This window comes from Silurus aristotelis, assembly GCF_946808225.1.
Source record: "Silurus aristotelis genome assembly, chromosome: 15".
Classification (NCBI taxonomy): Eukaryota; Metazoa; Chordata; class Actinopteri; order Siluriformes; family Siluridae; genus Silurus; species Silurus aristotelis.
This window is the reverse complement of record NC_139588.1, coordinates 366,494-384,435: the sequence shown is the minus strand read 5'-3', so window position 1 is coordinate 384,435 and position 17,942 is coordinate 366,494. Positions and strand designations below refer to the sequence as shown.

At 41.2% G+C, this 17,942-nt stretch overlaps 1 protein-coding gene across 9 annotated transcripts in view; it reads left to right on the top strand.

The window, feature by feature from the left end:
• The window catches only part of LOC310738056 (uncharacterized protein), a 491,148-nt gene that overhangs the window by 366,451 nt on the left and 106,755 nt on the right, over nt 1-17,942 (top strand). The window lies entirely within an intron of this gene.

Below are 17,942 nucleotides of genomic sequence, written 5' to 3'. Positions count from 1 at the left end.
ATATAGAAACATTTCTTCCAGCTCATAAATCCTATAAAACATGCAGCATTAAACATGAACTTCCAGCAGATGAACATCTCATAATACTGTCTGGAAGTGAGAAATGTACAGGTTGTTTTTACTCCATACACATGAACTTACTTTGATCAGAAACACAATCATACTCCAAATCAATTAATCAATAAAGTCAATAAAAGAATCCCAAACTGCTGTGTGTCTTGTCCTCGCTATTAATGACGTCATTAGAGCGCCACTACTTCTAATGACCTGCTGTGACAGTGTGCTCTAATACACATCACACTGCCACCTACTGGTCATTTATGATTCTGCAACATTCATCGAGTCTGATGATGGAGAAGATAACAGAAGAGAAAGAAGAGAAAGCCATTCTGCTACAGACAGTTTCAAAAGCTGGAGGCTACTTTGGCTTCTGAGCAAAAGCAGCAGAAACAGTATATAACTGAGAGAAGCCAGAGCTGGGCGAGAGAACAAAAACAACTAGAGAAACGTGTTGCTTAGCTTGAGTTTATTTTGGATCAGACCACCATGGAGCTCCAGTCTTCCCTGAAAATCCATGAGGAACTGGAGCAAACTGTATAATGTGAGAGAAAAAGCTGGACAAGAGAACAAAAAAAAGTGGAGGAACATGTTGCTCAGATTGAGGTCACTTTGGAACAGACCACCACGGAGCTCCAGTCTTCCCTGAAAATCCATGAGGAACTGAAGCAGACTGTAAAATGTGAGAGAGAGAGCTGGAAGAGAGAACAAAAACAACTGGAGGAACATGTTAATCAGCTTAAGGTCACTTTGGAACATACGACCAAGAAGCTCCAGTCTTCCCTGAAAATCCATGAGGAACTGGAGAAAACTGTAGAATGTGAGAGAGAGAGAGCTGGATGAGAGAGCAAACAAAGTGGAGGAACATGTTGCTCAGCTTGAGGTCACTTTGGAACAGACCACCATGGAGCTCCAGGATACTCAGAATCACTGTAAGAAAGTAAAAAATAGTGCAGAGCAGGAGAGAGATCATTTGATCAGAGACAGAGAGCGATTGGAGGAACGTGTAGGAACCCACGTTGGATTTTAAAGTAAAACAAGAGGACGAAAAAGAGAAAACTAAACTTGACATAGAGGAGAGGAACAACTTACAGCTTCAGACCAACAGGGGGCTCCAGGATACCCAGAATCTCTGTGAGGAAGAAAAGAAGTCTTCAGAGAATAAAACAGATCATTATATGAGAGTCCGAGAGCGATGGGAGGAAATTGTTGCTCAGCTGAGACAAGAAAACATTAAAAAAAAAACGAGAAATAGAAAAAAAAAAAAAGAAGACAAGAGAAACAGAGAGTCTGAACATGCCTTTTTCCTCTTTCTGTTTCTCTTATGGCTATTTATGATAGTTTTACACTTATAGTTAATAGTAAAAGGTGAGTGTAAAGATATTGTATCTTGTAGATCGTCTAATCTTTTGATAATTTTTTATTTCTGTCTTGTCAAATCTTTTTTTAATCTTTTTTCAAATCTTGATTTTAATCTTTTACTACAATGAGACACAATAAACACTATTAACAACCATGATTTTTGTCTTCCTTACAAACGCTGTATGACCTCCTCATGGATTCTTCCACCTTGTTGATATTCCTCTTGTGGGGCAGGGGGCTGTGGCTCGGGGTCAATGTTGAGGGGGAGGGAGATCAGGAGGGAGAGGGAAACTGGTCCTCAGTGCCACATTGTACAAAACACCACACACCCTGATAATCTAACACACTTTTTCTGGGTGGTATAGAAGTCTTCCACCTGAGACATACAGAGCTCCACATCTGCATTTCAGGAGGTGAGGAGCATCTGAGGGGTGAAGCCTCTGTCACCTGTCATATTATAGACTACATCAGGACAATGTTTACAATTTCTACATGTTGTTAAAGTCACCAAGAAGCCAGTCATTACGTCCTGCAGCTGCCTGTAGTCTGTTCCCTACACTGCTATGTGTCAGGATAAAGGAATCATGTGCTGAAGCAGGTCAGTGTGCCACAGTGAAGGGAAACCTGATGTATCAACTACCCACCTTAATAATAACATCCAAAATGACAGGCATTATGACACTCAGGGGCAGATACCAGCCCTATAGCATGAGATTTAAATAAATTATATTATATCTAAAGAAGATCTTTGTGGAAAAAGTTGATTATATATAATATTTATATAAAGTATTTCCCTGTCTGCCATTTCCCACTAGAAACAACCTGTTGTCATTAACCCCAGAGTGGCATGGTTCTGGTGTGTTGCCGTCTGTAGTACTGGACCCAATTCAGCACATAGATCCAGGAGCACAGCTGTAGGAATCTAAATCAGCTTATTAGCCAGTCATCATCATGGACCAAGAAGTCATCATGGTCCCTGGAGACTCTTTTTCTCCTTAATCTTCCATTGGCGTAATCCTCCAGCATGATATTTGGTCCTGTGCCATGAACATAAAAGCAATAATAGCTACAGAAAAGCTGATGCTACCCTCTGTACCAGGTATTTAAATCTCATTTCAAAATGCTTTCAGTGATTCTATATTCTGTTTCTATGAAGTGTTTCAACAGTTTGAATGTTAATTGGCTGTATGGTGCATTTTATGTGAATTTATGAACCACATCTGGTTTGAAAAGACACGTGTCCAAATACGTTTGACCACACAGTGTGTATCAGCTGAAAAGCAGCAGCTTCAGATCAGTCGCCACTGGAATTCAACTCTGAAATATTACTTTTGATTTGAAATTATATGAAATTATTGATATTTATTATATGAAATATTTCATATTATATATTTGATATTTGTTTGGACTTTTCTTTCCTCAGCATCGCTTGGATTTTGCTCCTGTAGCTTCGAGAGACGCCGTGTTCCAGGTGGAGGATGAAGACCCTGGAGATGAAGTGAACTGTACGACCCCTGGAACAGTAAGTTTCTGAGCTTTATGGATTTTATTCTCTTTAAAACACAAAGTTTATAATTAATTATAATTATTATTATTATTAAGAAACAAATCACCCCAAACAGGCAGAAAGGTGATCAGAACAATCGGTACCGGAGTGAAGATGGGAAAAGCGATGTTCCTCATTTTGTGTTTACTCCTGATCATTAGCATAAAGATCACAGACTTGCAGGAAAAAGTGGATAAATTCGACTAAAATAAATGAAGAATGATAATTGAGTGATATTTCCATAAATGTTGCAGTGAGCAGAAATGGATCATTCGGCTAATAGTGTAGGAGACATCATCATTAGCCTCATGCTAGCCAGGTTTGTTAGTGCTGTTTTTGTGTTTGTTAGTTTATTAGAAACGTCTACTGTTTGACTAAAAGTCGAATAAAACTATATTTAAGTTAATAAGATAACATAAGTTGCATTAGTACATAAGGTTACTTATAGTTTACTACAAATCTGATATTTAAACTGTGAAAGAAAACTATTAAAAGCTAAGAATAGCTAGCTGGCTAGTTAGCCTAGCTAATGTTGCTTAATAATTGTATTTCTCTTTTCATATCCTTTCTGTAATTTTATCTACATTTATACAGTGAATGGACACTCTAGGAAATAAAGATGTAAAAACAGGTATAAATGTTGTAGTGAAATGTGTCCTAGTGTATGACTGAGTTGTTCCTATGTGTGCTTCAGTAACTGCTGTTAAACTGAGAGGAAAGAAAAATGGGTTCAGTTCAGCAGAAATGAACTGAAACAGTGTTAGGAAAAGACAAAGTGTTCAAATATTTACTCAAATATAAATTGTGATAACTTGTTAAAATGTTTTTAATGGTTTAATAGGGGATTTATTCAGGTTTAAACACACAAGCTGGTGGTGAAGGTAATATTGATTATAGATTCCTTTTACGAGACGCGTCTCACTGTGTGTTTGTCTCTTCAGACACAGGAAGACGGAGACAGGAAACGGCATCAGTCTCCTCCAAGCAGCTCGTCCCCTGTGAGGACTTGGTCTCCTCCAAGCAGCTCGTCCCCTGTGAGGACTCGTTCTCCTCCAAGCAGCTCGTCCCCTGTGAGGACTCGGTCTCCTCCAAGCAGCTCGTCCCCTGTGAGGACTCGGTCTCCTCCAAGCAGCTCGTCCCCTGTGAGGACTCTGTCTCCTCCAAAAAAAAAAGTCTTATCTCACTCGTTCCTGTTTAGAATCTCACCTCAGGCCTCGGGATATCAAATATTCCTGTAGATGATGTGTTGTGTATACAGTAGAACATCAGCTGTAGGAGAACCAGGGAATAAATGACAAAATAAGGATTCAAAAATCAAGATTTAGCAGAAAGGAGGAAGTTGTTTTTGCTGATAACTGATCCAATGTCACACTAGGGCACTTTGTATTTGTGTAAGTGGTGTTACGAATCTCACATGTAATCATTTAAATTGTTTTTATGCCTCATTAGTCTTAAAACTAACATTTATAGAACTGACTAATAGAAAGTGTGTTTTTTTCATGAATCACCTCAAATCAGTGTTACATTCATTGTGTGTGTATGATGATGGCATGTCAGCTATAAGTGCGATAGAGGAAAAGTCAAATCCAAATGAAGTTTGTCATTTTTTTGTTTGTCATTATTTGTTTTCCTCCCCATGTGCTGCTGTACACAGGTGAACAGAGACGTCCATTCCACACCAAGCTTTTTACAATAATCACCAAATCTTGATTTTAATACTGCTGAGATGATTTTATAGGAGTTTAGTTTCTTATTTTGATACCAATATAAAAATCCCATACATATTATGGTGTAGTGCTTGTAAAAAGACTGGCGGCAGATCAAAATCAATCACATCTTTCGAACCAACCCCAGCCACTCTCAGTGCCGGTCCCAAGCCCGGATAAATGGGGAGGGTTGCGTTAGGAAGGGCATCCAGCGTAAAACATGTGCCAAATCAAACGTGCGGAGGATCCGCTGTGGCGACCCCTAACGGGAGAAGCCGAAAGAAAGAAAGAAAGAAATTTTATTCTTATGATAATTGTTTGCTTACAAACGTCTTAATAAGTAGATAATTATAATTGAAGGATTATAAGAGTCTATAAATTCTACCATGTGTTTAAGTAAAAAATCTGTTTGTGTTCAGAGTTCAGAGAAGGTAAGTATAATGAATAATCTAAGGAAAATGAAATAAAGTCTTTGTTTAAAGTGCAGTGTTGTCAGGAAACAGAAGGACGCGAGGCCAGGTAGCATGAATGAATGATTTATTTTTTAATAGCTCATAACATCTAACATGCGCTAATCACGTGTTCTCTATTTTCAATTCACTTCTACTCCCCCTAATGGTTAATTTAAGTATAACACAACAAAGGGTCACCACATGCAGTACAAACTAACTACACCCCAAATTAAACACATTCACATTCCAAGCTGCACACATGTGATTTCTATTAAATAATATAATTCTAAATATTTTAATACTCTACTGTGTCCAAACAGGTGAGTGCTATGAGGCACTAATGAAGGGTTTACAATCACACACCACTTCCTTGTCTTAACGCCACCTGTTTCCCGCTTCCGCGTTTGAATTGTTGAAGCCCTGCCTCTTTTGTGATGTTGGCATCCCTGATTGGTCATATTTCTCGGTAAACGCACCAATGAAACGCGCTTTTATTGTCATGACAACTTTGTTGTGCTGCAGTTCAACACAAACATTTACTGACCACAGCAATGAAGCGCAAACAAACAGCTGAAATGTTTTTAATTGTTTTTAGTGATAAGCGTCAAGGTTTTGAACAATCCACTCTCCAAGACGTCAAAAAAGATTTTTCAGCCAGAAAAAAGCGACTTTCAGAAGAAAGAAGGAGAAATAATGACAGATAATAAGACGGGTAACAGCTACAGCTGCTTCTCCTGCTGTCAACTTTATTCAACTTTATTGTCATTGTACAGAGAACAAGTACAGAGACAATGAAATATAGTTATCATTTAGTTCCTAAAACCACATTAAATATAAATCTGTCATGCAGGAAATATAAAATGATTTTGTACAGGAAGAGCTGTATAATGTTATTGCCAAAGCTAAATCGACAACATGTCAGTTAGATTTAATTCCTACTAAATTACTGAAGGAAGTGTTATATAGAACTGGTGAACCTCTTCTGAATATTATTAACTCTTCACTATCATTAGGACATGTCCCTAAATCCCTCAACTTAGCAGTTATTAAGCCCCTCATTAAAAAACCTAATCTGGATCCCAACACGCTATCGAATTACAGACCAATTTCAAATCTTCCATTTATGTCTAAGATTTTGGAAAAGATTGTCACTGCCCAGTTATGTTCCTACCTGCAAGAGAACAATATCTTTGAAGAATTTCAGTCAGGTTTTAGGCCCCATCATAGCACAGAAACTGCTCTAGTTAAAATCACTAATGACCTGTTTTTAGCTTCAGACCAAGGCTTCATCTCGTTGTTGGTCGTTGTCGCTTACAAAATTACATCGGCATTCAGGGACAGGCATTAAGCTGGTTTAAATCCTACCTGTCCGATCGTTACCATTTCGTAGATTTAAATGGAGAGCTATCCATGCTAATGCAAGTAAATTATGGCGTGCCACAAGGTTCAGTTCTAGGACCCCTGCTCTTCACAATATACATGCTTCCGTTAGGAAATATTATTAGAAGGCATGAAATTAGCTTCCATTGTTATGCTGATGATACTCAGCTATATATCTCATCTAAACCAGGCGATACAGCTCAATAAACTCGGATAACTGAGTGTGTTAAGGAAATAAGAGATTGGATGACCCATAACTTTCTACTTTTAAATTCTGATAAGACTGAGATTTTGCTCATCGGCCCAAAAACTAGTATACAGAAGCTCCAGCATCTCAACCTGCATTTAAACGGATGTTCTGTAACCACTAGTTCACCGGTAAAAGACCTGGGAGTTATTTTAGACAGCAACTTGTCTTTCAAATATCATATCAACCAAGTTGCAAAAACAGCCTTCTTTCACCTTAGAAATATTTCTAAGTTAAGAAACATGTTGTCTATATCTGATGCAGAGAAGCTCGTCCATGCGTTTATAACCTCCAGAATAGACTATTGTAATGCATTACTAGGTGGATGTCCTGCATCATTAATAAACAAGCTTCAGTTAGTCCAGAATGCAGCAGCCAGAGTTCTCACAAGGTCAAGAAAATATGATCACATAACTCCAATCCTATCGTCCCTACATTGGCTTCCTGTTAAGTTTCGAATAGACTACAAACTATTACTTCTCACTTATAAAGCACTAAATGGTTTGGCTCCTATGTATCTATCCAGTCTTTTAACATGCTACAATCCGCCATGCTCCCTGAGATCTCAAAACTCTGGGCTTCTAGTAGTTCCTAGAATAGCAAAGTCCACTAAAGGTGGTAGAGCATTTTCACATTTAGCTCCTAAACTCTGGAATAGTCTTCCTGACAGTGTTCGGGGCTCAGACACACTCTTGCAGTTTAATTGCAGATTAAAAACATATCTTTTTAGCAAAGCCTACACATAACACACATCACATATCATAACTTTGTGCTCCAGAACATCTGATCACATGCACATTATCAACTTGTGCTGTTAATATCATGAACAGCAGCTACGCTAATTCCTCTCCACTGCTTCTCTTTCTCTCCCCATCCCGAGAAACCCTGAGGTTTGGCCAGCTCCAGTCACCTCGCACCTCGTGATGATTACGGACCTTTGAAGAAGTAGATGCCGAACTCGCAAACATCCCGAACCATCTAGAGACGTACCAGTGCCATTTGGATCCTGCTACATGTGTGGAGTTTGACATTGGACCTCCTGGAGTGTTTAAAGGCTCTGGCATGGAGAAGCTGATGCTGGATCTGTGATGATCACAAATGCTGAGCTTATAAAACTAGGAGCTACTAACCATATAGACTGTATAAGACTGCAGAAAGAACATCACTTATAATCTTATACTCCAGTAATCATGTTAGTTCTCACTCTCCAGTGTTCTGTATTGTTGAAAGATTTATGATCAAACTCTTGATGTCACCCAAATGAGGATGGGTTCCCCTTTTGAGTCCGGTTCCTCCCAGGGTTTCTTCCTCATAACATCTAAGGGAGTTTTTCCTTGCCACAGTCGCCACGGCTGCTCATCAGGGACAAATTCACACCATTCACCTTAACTGTTGATTTGTGTAAAGCTGCTTTGAGACAATGTCTGTTGTAAAAAGCGCTATACAAATAAACTTGACTTGACTTGACTTGACTTCACACACTGAGTGAACTGGATGTTCGCCATAGTAGAGAAATTATGTACCCTTAATGTGTTTACTGTAGTGTGTGCTCGTAGTTTTGGTGAATGTCCTCCACTCACTGCTTTCAAACCCTCAAACAGGGAAAAGAGCGCTCTTCCGAAAGCAAAAAAGTCCTTGGTCTTCCCCGGGGTCTCCTCCCAGTGAGACACGCCCAGAACACCTTCCCAGGAAGGCGTCCAGGAGGCATCCGGAACAGATGCCCGAGCCACCTATGAGCTCCTCTCGAGTGACCGAGCTTCTCACCCTATCTCTAAGGGATCGCCCAACCACCCTGCGGAGAAAGCTCATTTCGGCCGCCTGTATCCGGGATCTTGTCCTTTCGGTCATGACCCAGAGCTCATGACCATAGGTGAGAGTAGGAACGTAGATTGACCGGTAAATCAAGAGTTTCGCCTTGCGGCTCAGCTCTTTCTTTACCACGACAGACCGGTACATCGACCGCATTACTGCAGAATCCGTCTGTCAAACTCCCGTTCCATCCTTCCCTCACTCGTGAACAAAACCCCAAGATACTTAAACTCCTCCACTTGAGGCAAGAACTCTCCACCAACTTGAAGTGGGCAAACCACCCTTTTCCGACTAAGGACCATGGCCTTGGATTTGGAGGTGCTGATTCTCATCCCAGCCGCTTCACACTCGGCTGCAAACCGTCCCAGTGATTGCCGAAGGTCTTGGTTTGATGAAGCCAACACGACAACATCATCTGCAAAGAGCAGAGACGAAATCGCGTTGTCACCAAACCGGACACCCTCCGGCCCCTGGCTGCGCCTAGAAATTCTGTCCATAAAAATTATGAACAGAACCGGTGACAAAGGGCAGCCCTGCTGGAGTCCAACATGCACCGGGAACAAGTCTGACTTACTGCCGGCAATGCGAACCAAGCTGCTGCTTCGGTCGTACAGGGACCGGACAGCCCTTAGTAAAGGACCCCGGACCCCATACTCCCGGAGCACCCTCCAAAAGCCGCCGCAAGGGACACAGTCGAACGCCTTCTCCAAATCCACAAAACACATGTGGACTGGTTGGGCAAACTCCCAGCAGCACCCTGTAGAGGGTATAGAGCTGGTCAAGTGTTCCACGGCCTGGACGAAAACCACACTGTTCCTCCTGAATCCGATGTTCTACTATCGGCCGTATTCTTCTCTCCAGTACCCTGACATAGACTTTCTCAGGGAGGCTGAGAAGTGTGATCCCCCTATAGTTGGAACACACCCTCCGGTCCCCCTTCCTCAAAAGAGGGACCACCACCCCGGTCTGCCATCCCAGAGGCACTGTCCCCGACCGCCACGCAATGCTGCAGAGGCGTGTCAGCCAAGACAGCCCCACAACATCCAGAGACTTGAGGTACTCAGGGCTGATCTCATCCACCCCCGGTGCCTTGCCACCGAGGAGTTTCTTTACTACCTCGGTGACTTCAGCTTGGGTGATGGACGAGTCCACCTCTGAGCCCTCAGCATCTGCTTCCTCAATGGAAGACGTGACAGCGGGATTGAGGAGATCCTCGATGTATTCCTTTCACCGTCCAACGACCAGGTGAGGTCAACAGCCCCCCACCTCTACTGTAAACAGCGTTGGTAGGGCACTGCTCCCTTCTCCTGAGGCGCCGGACGGTTTGCCAGAATCTCTTCGAGGCCAGCCGATAGTCCTTCTCCATGGCCTCACCAAACTCCTCCCAGGCCCGAGTTTTTGCCTCCACAACCACCCGGGCTGCAGTTCGCTTGGCCTGCCGGTACCCGTCGGCTGCCTCAGGAGTCCCACAAGCCAACCAGGCCCGATAGGACTCCTTCTTCAGCTTGACGGCATCTCTTACTTCCGGCGTCCACCACGGGGTTCGGGGATTGCCGCCTCGACAGGCACCGGAGACCTTACAGCCACAGCTCCGAGCGGCCGCTTCGACAATGGAGGTGGAGAACATGGTCCACTCGGACTCAATATCTCCAGCCTCCCTCGGGATCCGGTCGAAGCTCCGCCGGAGGTGGGAGTTGAAGATCTCTCTGACAGGAGACTCGGCCAAACGTTCCCAGCAGACCCTCACAGTACGCTTGGGTCTGCCAAGTCTGTCCAGCTTCCTCCCCCGCCATCGGATCCAACTCACCACCAGGTGGTGATCAGTTGACAGCTCCGCCCCTCTCTTTACCCGAGTGTCCAAGACATACGGCCGCAGGTCAGATGAAACGACCACAAAGTCGATCATCGACCTACGGCCTAGGGTGTCCTGGTGCCACGTGTACTGATGGACACCCTTATGCTTGAACATGGTGTTCGTTATGGACAAACTGTAACTAGCACAGAAGTCCAAAAACTGAACACCACTCGGGTTCAGATCAGGGGGGCCGTTCCTCCCAATCACGCCCCTCCAGGTGTCACTGTTGCTGCCCACATGGGCATTGAAGTCTCCCAGTAGAACGACGGAGTCCCCAGTCGGAGCCCTTTCCAGCACCCCTCCCAGAGACCCCAAGAAGGCCGGGTACTCTACACTGCCGTTTGGCCCGTAGGCACACACGACAGTGAGAGACCTATTCCCGACCTGTAGGCGCAGGGAAATGACCCTCTCATTCACCGGGGTAAACTCCAACACATGGCGGCTGAGCTGGGGGGCTATAAGCAAACCCACACCAGCCCGGTGCCTTTCGCCATGGGCATCTCCAGAGTGGTAAAGAGTCCATCCTCTCTCGAGGAGTGTGGTTCCAGACCCCAAGCCGTGCGTAGAGGTGATCCCGACTATCTCTAGTCGGAACCTTTCAACCTTACGCACAATCTCAGGCTCCTTCCCCGCCAGCGAGTTGACATTCCACGTCACTAGAGCTAGCTTCCGTGTCCAGGGATCGGGTTGTCGAGGCCCCCGCCTTCGACTGCCGCCCAATCCTCTTTGCACCGGACCCCGTGGGGGAAGGCCCAGCCACCAGGCGCTCGCATACGAGCCCCAACCCCGGGCCTGGCTCCAAGGTGAGGCCCCGGCTGCGCCATACCGGGCGACGTCACGGTCCTTGATTTATTCTGTCTCATAAGGGGTTTTTTGAACCGCTCTTAGTCTGACCCGTTGCCTAGGACCTGTTTGCCTTGGGAGACCCTACCAGGGGCATATAGCCACGGACAACATAGCTCCTAGGGTCATTCGAGTACTCAAACCCCTCCACCACGTTAAGGTGGCAGTTCAAGGAGGGGAGTGTCTGGTGTGAGAGACAAAGTCCAAATCCGTGATGGCGTGGCAGAACCAGGGCATTGGCTTGCACCGTTCCAGGCCATCAGATGGCTTTTTGCAGGTGTTCTGGAGGTTCAACTTTTTAGGTTCTTAATTGACGTGTCGTCGGGATATTGGGGGACGGTAGCAATCGAAGGGGGGCAAGCACTCGAAACGCCTATTTGCGTCTGGAGGTTTGAGCCAGAGAAAGGAAGCTGATTCATGAGCTTTTCTTTCTCTTTCCCTGCACCCTCCCCCCTCTGGTTCTGTTGCCTTGTTGGGGAATTTCAAACTCCTATGGAGATTCCCCTGGAGCTCATAGCAGCCACGGTGCTCTCTTCTGGGCATGGGATGTTGGATATTGTGGGAGGGGATCCCATGCACCTAAATGAACACCGTGGCTGCTCTGCGCTCCAGAGGATGAGTCTTTGTAATGTTTTATCAGGCTGCAGAGATGAAGGCCAAATCCTTTACAAGGTGACAGAACCAGGGCGTTTGTGTGCACTAAGCCACGTCAGATTATGGTTCTATGGGGAGTCAGTGCTCATGGTTCAGGGTCCAGAGACATGTCTTGTGTCACTGTGGTGAAATCAGAACCGCTAGGTAAATTTCATTTGGTTTGACATGATGTTTCTGCTTCCTTAACTTTCATTTAACCAATGTATTATTCTTTGTGCTAGTGGTGGCATAGAGTCCTGCTGAAATCATGACTCTCCATCTTCACAGTCCATTAGAGTTAAGTTTCAACTGAAGTATCAGATCTCTGTACACTTATATACAGCTCTGCTCTCTGCCTGCTCATTTATTCTTTTTTTTTCTGAATGTGAAGGATGAGAATTCACTGGAATAACAGAAGAAAATGGCACCATAAGGATCGGAAAGCATGATCTTTCACCTACCGATATCAGAACCTATGCTTCAACCAAAACTTCTTGAAAGGGTGTTTCACAGGGATATATATCGATAGATTAGTATAAGACATGTGCCGGTATTCGGTAATGCAGTAAATCGCGGTAATGAATATGCACAGTATTTTTATCGCAGACATTTCAAAATAGGCTGAATAATTGTAGATCCAAATGTAGAAGTTTAGAACGTGTCTTAGCTGTCTTTTTCATGCTAGTACACTGCGTGTATGCTATGCAAAAGAGACATGCGCACTCTGATGTAAACAGTCTCCACGTGGAGGAGAAGCATGCCGTGAGGTGGAACACTGACGATAATTTATGCCCCTTCTAAAAGGGTAAAGTCAAAGGTTTGGAAATATTTTGGGTAGCGGAAAATGCTGAGGGACTGCAGGTGGAAGACGATTTCCCTTTGTGTGAAACATGTGGAGGGAAAGTAGCAGCCAAACACCGGAACACGTCCAACATGTTCGCTCATCTTCCACACAACCATCCAGTGCGATTCAGGAAGATAAATGTCATTTTACTTCTTATTTCTGTGTCGTACACCATATAAAAGTATTTTTCCACAGAATTGAATACCGTGATAAAACCTTACGGTATTATGCACTTGCCGGCTCGTGCTGTGGCTGTGGTGCAGCAGATCCAGGACATCACCATCCGACGTCGCACGTGCCAAACAATGTGCCACGGCTTGTCTGAGCTTCAGAGTCCCTGAAATTTGTATAATGTTCCTTAGATGAAATCCCCCTGAAAAACAGAAGAACCAGAGGCTCACCATGCAACATCTCAGGACCAAAAGAGCACAGAGGCTCTGCTGAGCTCCAGAGCATGGGTCCTTAAACTTTTTTTTCATGCTCCAGAGATCCAATACACTTTCCCCTACCAGGTGGTAGAACCAGGACATTCTCTTACACTAAGGCATTTTGGCAATGTCTTTGGCAGCGCAGTTTGCAGGCGCTCTGGAGGTCCTGCTTTTGAATCGTTTCGCAGTGATATTTATGTAGCACAAGCAATGAAAATGTTGACGAGCATCACGTGGTTCTCCTTCTTTCTCCTCTTTTCTTTCTCTTTCCATGCACACTCTCACACCAATAGATTACAACGCAACACACACTTAGATTAGATGAGAATAAAAGGCCAAGTTTTTATAGTTTTTTATATTTGTATAGCACCAGCACACCTACAAACCATGCTGAACCCGCTGAAATCATGACTCTCCATCTTCACCGTCCATTACAGTTAAATTTCTACTGAAGTATAGGATCTCTGTACACTTATATACAGCTCTGCTCTCTGCCTGCACTCACATTTATTCTTTTCTTTTCTGAATGTGGCAGATGTGTATTCTGCTGAAATCCCATGAGAAAAGAGAAGCAATAAGGCTTGGAGGAATTGATCCTTTGAACAAATAAAGCAGGACCTATACTCCAAACCAAAACTTCTTGCAAAGGAGGTACAGTATCGCACCAGAGCCCATAAATAGAAACTGAATGAAGTTGCTGTCAAACCGAATGTAAATGACATGATTTCACCACAGTGACACAAGACATGTCTGACTCACGGATCATGTTGATAGACTGTAGGAAGAACCAGCCCCAGAATCCCCATTATACTGTGTGACTCCGCTTTTGACTTTCCATTGTGTAATCCCATACTTCAGCTTCTGCTAATAATAATATTAATAATATTAATAATAATAATAATAATAATAAACAATAATTATTGATATATCAGTTATACCATGGGTCAGAGTAAAGTAATAGCAGTTATACCAGAGCCCATTGAAAATTAATAACAGTTATACCAGAGATCAGAGAAAATTATTAATAGCAGTTATACCAGAGATCAGAAAAAAATTAATAAAAGTTATACCAGAGATCAGAGAAAATTATTAATAGCAGTTATACCAGAGGTCAGAGTAAATTAATAACAGTTATACCAGAGGTCAGAGTAAATTAATAATAGCAGTTATACCAGAGGTCAGAGTAAATTAATAATAGCAGTTATACCAGAGATCAGAGTAAATTAATAATAGCAGTTATACCAGAGGTCAGTGTAAATTATTAATAGCAGTTATACCAGATGTCAGAGTAAATTAATAATAGCAGTTATACCAGAGATCAGAGAAAATTATTAATAGCAGTTATACCAGAGCTCAGTGTAAATTAAAAACAGTTATACCAGAGGTCAGAGTAAATTAATAACAGTTATACCAGAGCTCAGTGTAAATTAATAACAGTTATACCAGAGGTCAGAGTACATTAATAGCAGTTATACCAGAGATCAGAGTAAATTAATAGCAGAGTAAATTATTAGCAGTTGCACCAGAGGTCAGATTAAATTAATAATAGCAGTTATACCAGAGGTCAGAGTAAATTAATAACAGTTATACCAGAGGTCAGAGTAAATTAATAGCAGTTATACCAGAGGTCAGAGTAAATTAATAATAGCAGTTATACGAGAGGTCAGAGTAAATTAATAGCAGTTATACCAGAGGTCAGAGTAAATTATTAATAGCAGTTATACCAGAGATCAGAGTAAATTAATAAGAGCAGTTATACCGGACGTCAGAGTAAATTAATAGCAGGTATACCAGAGGTCAGAGTAAATAATAGCAGTTATACCAGAGGTCAAAGTAAATTAATAGCAATTATACCAGAGACCAGAGTAAATTAATAACAGTTATACCAGAGGACAGAGTAAATTAATAGCAGTTATACCAGAGGTCAGAGTAAATTAATAACAGTTGTACCAGAGGTCAGAGTAAATAGCAGTTATACTGGACATCAGAGTAAATTAATAACAGTTATACTGGACGTCAGAGTAAATTAATAGCAGTTATACCAGAGATCAGAGTAAATTAATAGCAGTTATACCAGAGATCAGAGTAAATTAATAATAGCAGTTATACCAGAGATCAGAGTAAATTAATAGCAGTTATACCAGAGGTCAGAGTAATTTAATAATAGCAGTTATACCAGAGGTCAGAGTAAATTAATAGCAGTTATACCAGAGGTCAGAGAAAATTAATTATAGCAGTTATACCAGAGGTCAGAGTAAATTAATAATAGCAGTTATACCAGAGGTCAGTGTAAATTATTAATAGCAGTTATACCAGAGGTCAGAGTAAATTAATAGCAGTTATAACAGAGATCAGAGTAAATTAATAATAGCAGTTATACCAGAGATCAGACTAAATTAATAATAGCAGTTATACCAGAGGTCAGAGTAAATTAATAATAGCAGTTATACCAGAGATCAGAGTAAATTAATAATAGCAGTTATACCAGAGATCAGACTAAATTAATAATAGCAGTTATACCAGAGGTCAAAGTAAATTAATAACAGTTGTACCAGAGGTCAGAGTAAATAGCAGTTATACCAGAGGACAGAGTAAATTAATAGCAGTTATACCAGAGGTCAGAGTAAATTATTAAGAACAGTTATACCAGAGGACAGAGTAAATTAATAATAGCAGTTATACCAGAGGTCAGAGTAAATTAATAATAGCAGTTATACCAGAGGTCAGAGTAAATTAATAGCAGTTATACCAGTGGTCAGGGTAAAGTTAAAGTTATGGCAGTTATACCAGAGGTCAGAGTAAATCAATAGCAGTTATACCAGAGGTCAGAGTAAAGTAATAGCTGTTATACCAGAGGTCAGAGTAAATAGCAGTTATACCAGAGGTCAGAGTAAATTAATAATAGCAGTTATACCAGAGATCAGAGTAAATTAATAATAGCAGTTATACCAGAGATCAGAGTAAATTAATAATAGCAGTTATACCAGAGGTCAGAGTAAATAATTAACAGTTATACCAGAGGTCAGAGTAAATTAATAGCAGTTATACAAGAGGTCAGAGTAAATTAATAGCAGTTATACCAGAGCCCATTGTAAATTAATAGCAGTTATACCAGAGATCAGAGAAAATTATTAATAGCAGTTATACCAGAGGTCAGAGAAAATTATTAATAGCAGTTATACCAGAGATCATAGAAAATTAATAACAGTTATACCAGAGATCAGAGAAAATTATTAATAGCAGTTATACCAGATGTCAGAGTAAATTAATAACAGTTATACCAGAGGTCAGAGTAAATTAATAGCAGTTATACCAGAGATCAGAGTAAATTAATAATAGCAGTTATACAAGAGGTCAGAGTAAATTAATAGCAGTTATACCAGTGATCAAATTAAATTAATAGCAGTTATACCAGAGACCAGAGTAAATTATTAGCAGAGTAAATCAATAACAGTTATACCAGAGGTCAGAGTAAATTAATAGCAGTTATACGAGAGGTCAGAGTAAATTAATAGCAGCTATACCAGAGGTCAGAGTAAATTAATAATAGCAGTTATACCAAAGGTCAGAATAAATTAATAACAGTTATACCAGAGGTCAAAATAAATTAATAACAGTTATACCAGAGGTCAGAGCAAATAGCAGTTATACCAGAGGTCAGAGAAAATTAATACCAGTTATACCAGAGAACAGATTAAATTAATAATAACAGTTCAGAGTAAATAGCAGTTATACCAGAGGTCAGAGTAAATAGCAGTTATACCAGAGGTCAGAGTAAATTATTAATAACAGTTATACCAGAGGTCAGAGTAAATTAATAACAGTTGTACCAGAGGTCAGAGAAAATTAATACCAGTTATACCAGAGAACAGAGTAAATTAATAATAGCAGTTATACCAGAGGTCAGAGTAAATTAATAATAGCAGTTATACCAAAGATCAGAGTAAATTAATAACAGTTATACCAGAGGTCAGAGCAAATAGCAGGTATACCAGAGGTCAGAGTAAATTATCAGCAGTTATACCAGAGCTCAGAGTAAATTAATAGCAGTTATACCAGAGGTCAGAGTAAATTAATAGCAGTTATACCAGAGGTCAGAGTAAATTAATAATAGCAGTTATACCAGAGGTCAGAGTAAATTAATAATAGCAGTTATACCAGAGGTCAGAGTAAATTATCAGCAGTTATACCAGAGCTCAGAGTAAATTAATAGCAGTTATACCAGAGGTCAGAGCAAATAGCAGGTATACCAGAGGTCAGAGTAAATTATCAGCAGTTATACCAGAGGTCAGAGCAAATAGCAGGTATACCAGAGGTCAGAGTAAATTATCAGCAGTTATACCAGAGGTCAGAGTAAATTAATAACAGTTATACCAGAGATCAGAGTAAATTAATAATAGCTGTTATACCAGAGGTCAGAGTAAATTAATAACAGTTATACCAGAGGTCAGAGTAAATTAATAACAGTTATACCACAGATCAGAGTAAATTAATAATAGCAGTTATACCAGAGATCAGTGTAAATTAATAATAGCTGTTATACCAGAGATCAGTGTAAATTAATAATAACAGTTATACCAGAGATCAGAGTAAATTAATAGCAGTTATACCAGAGGTCAGAGTAAATTAATAGCAGTTATACCAGAGGTCAGAGTAAATTAATAGCAGTTATACCAGAGGTCAGAGTAAATTATTAATAGCAGTTATACCAGAGATCAGAGTAAATTAATAGCAGTTATACCAGAGGTCAGAGTAAATTAATAGCAGTTATACCAGAGGT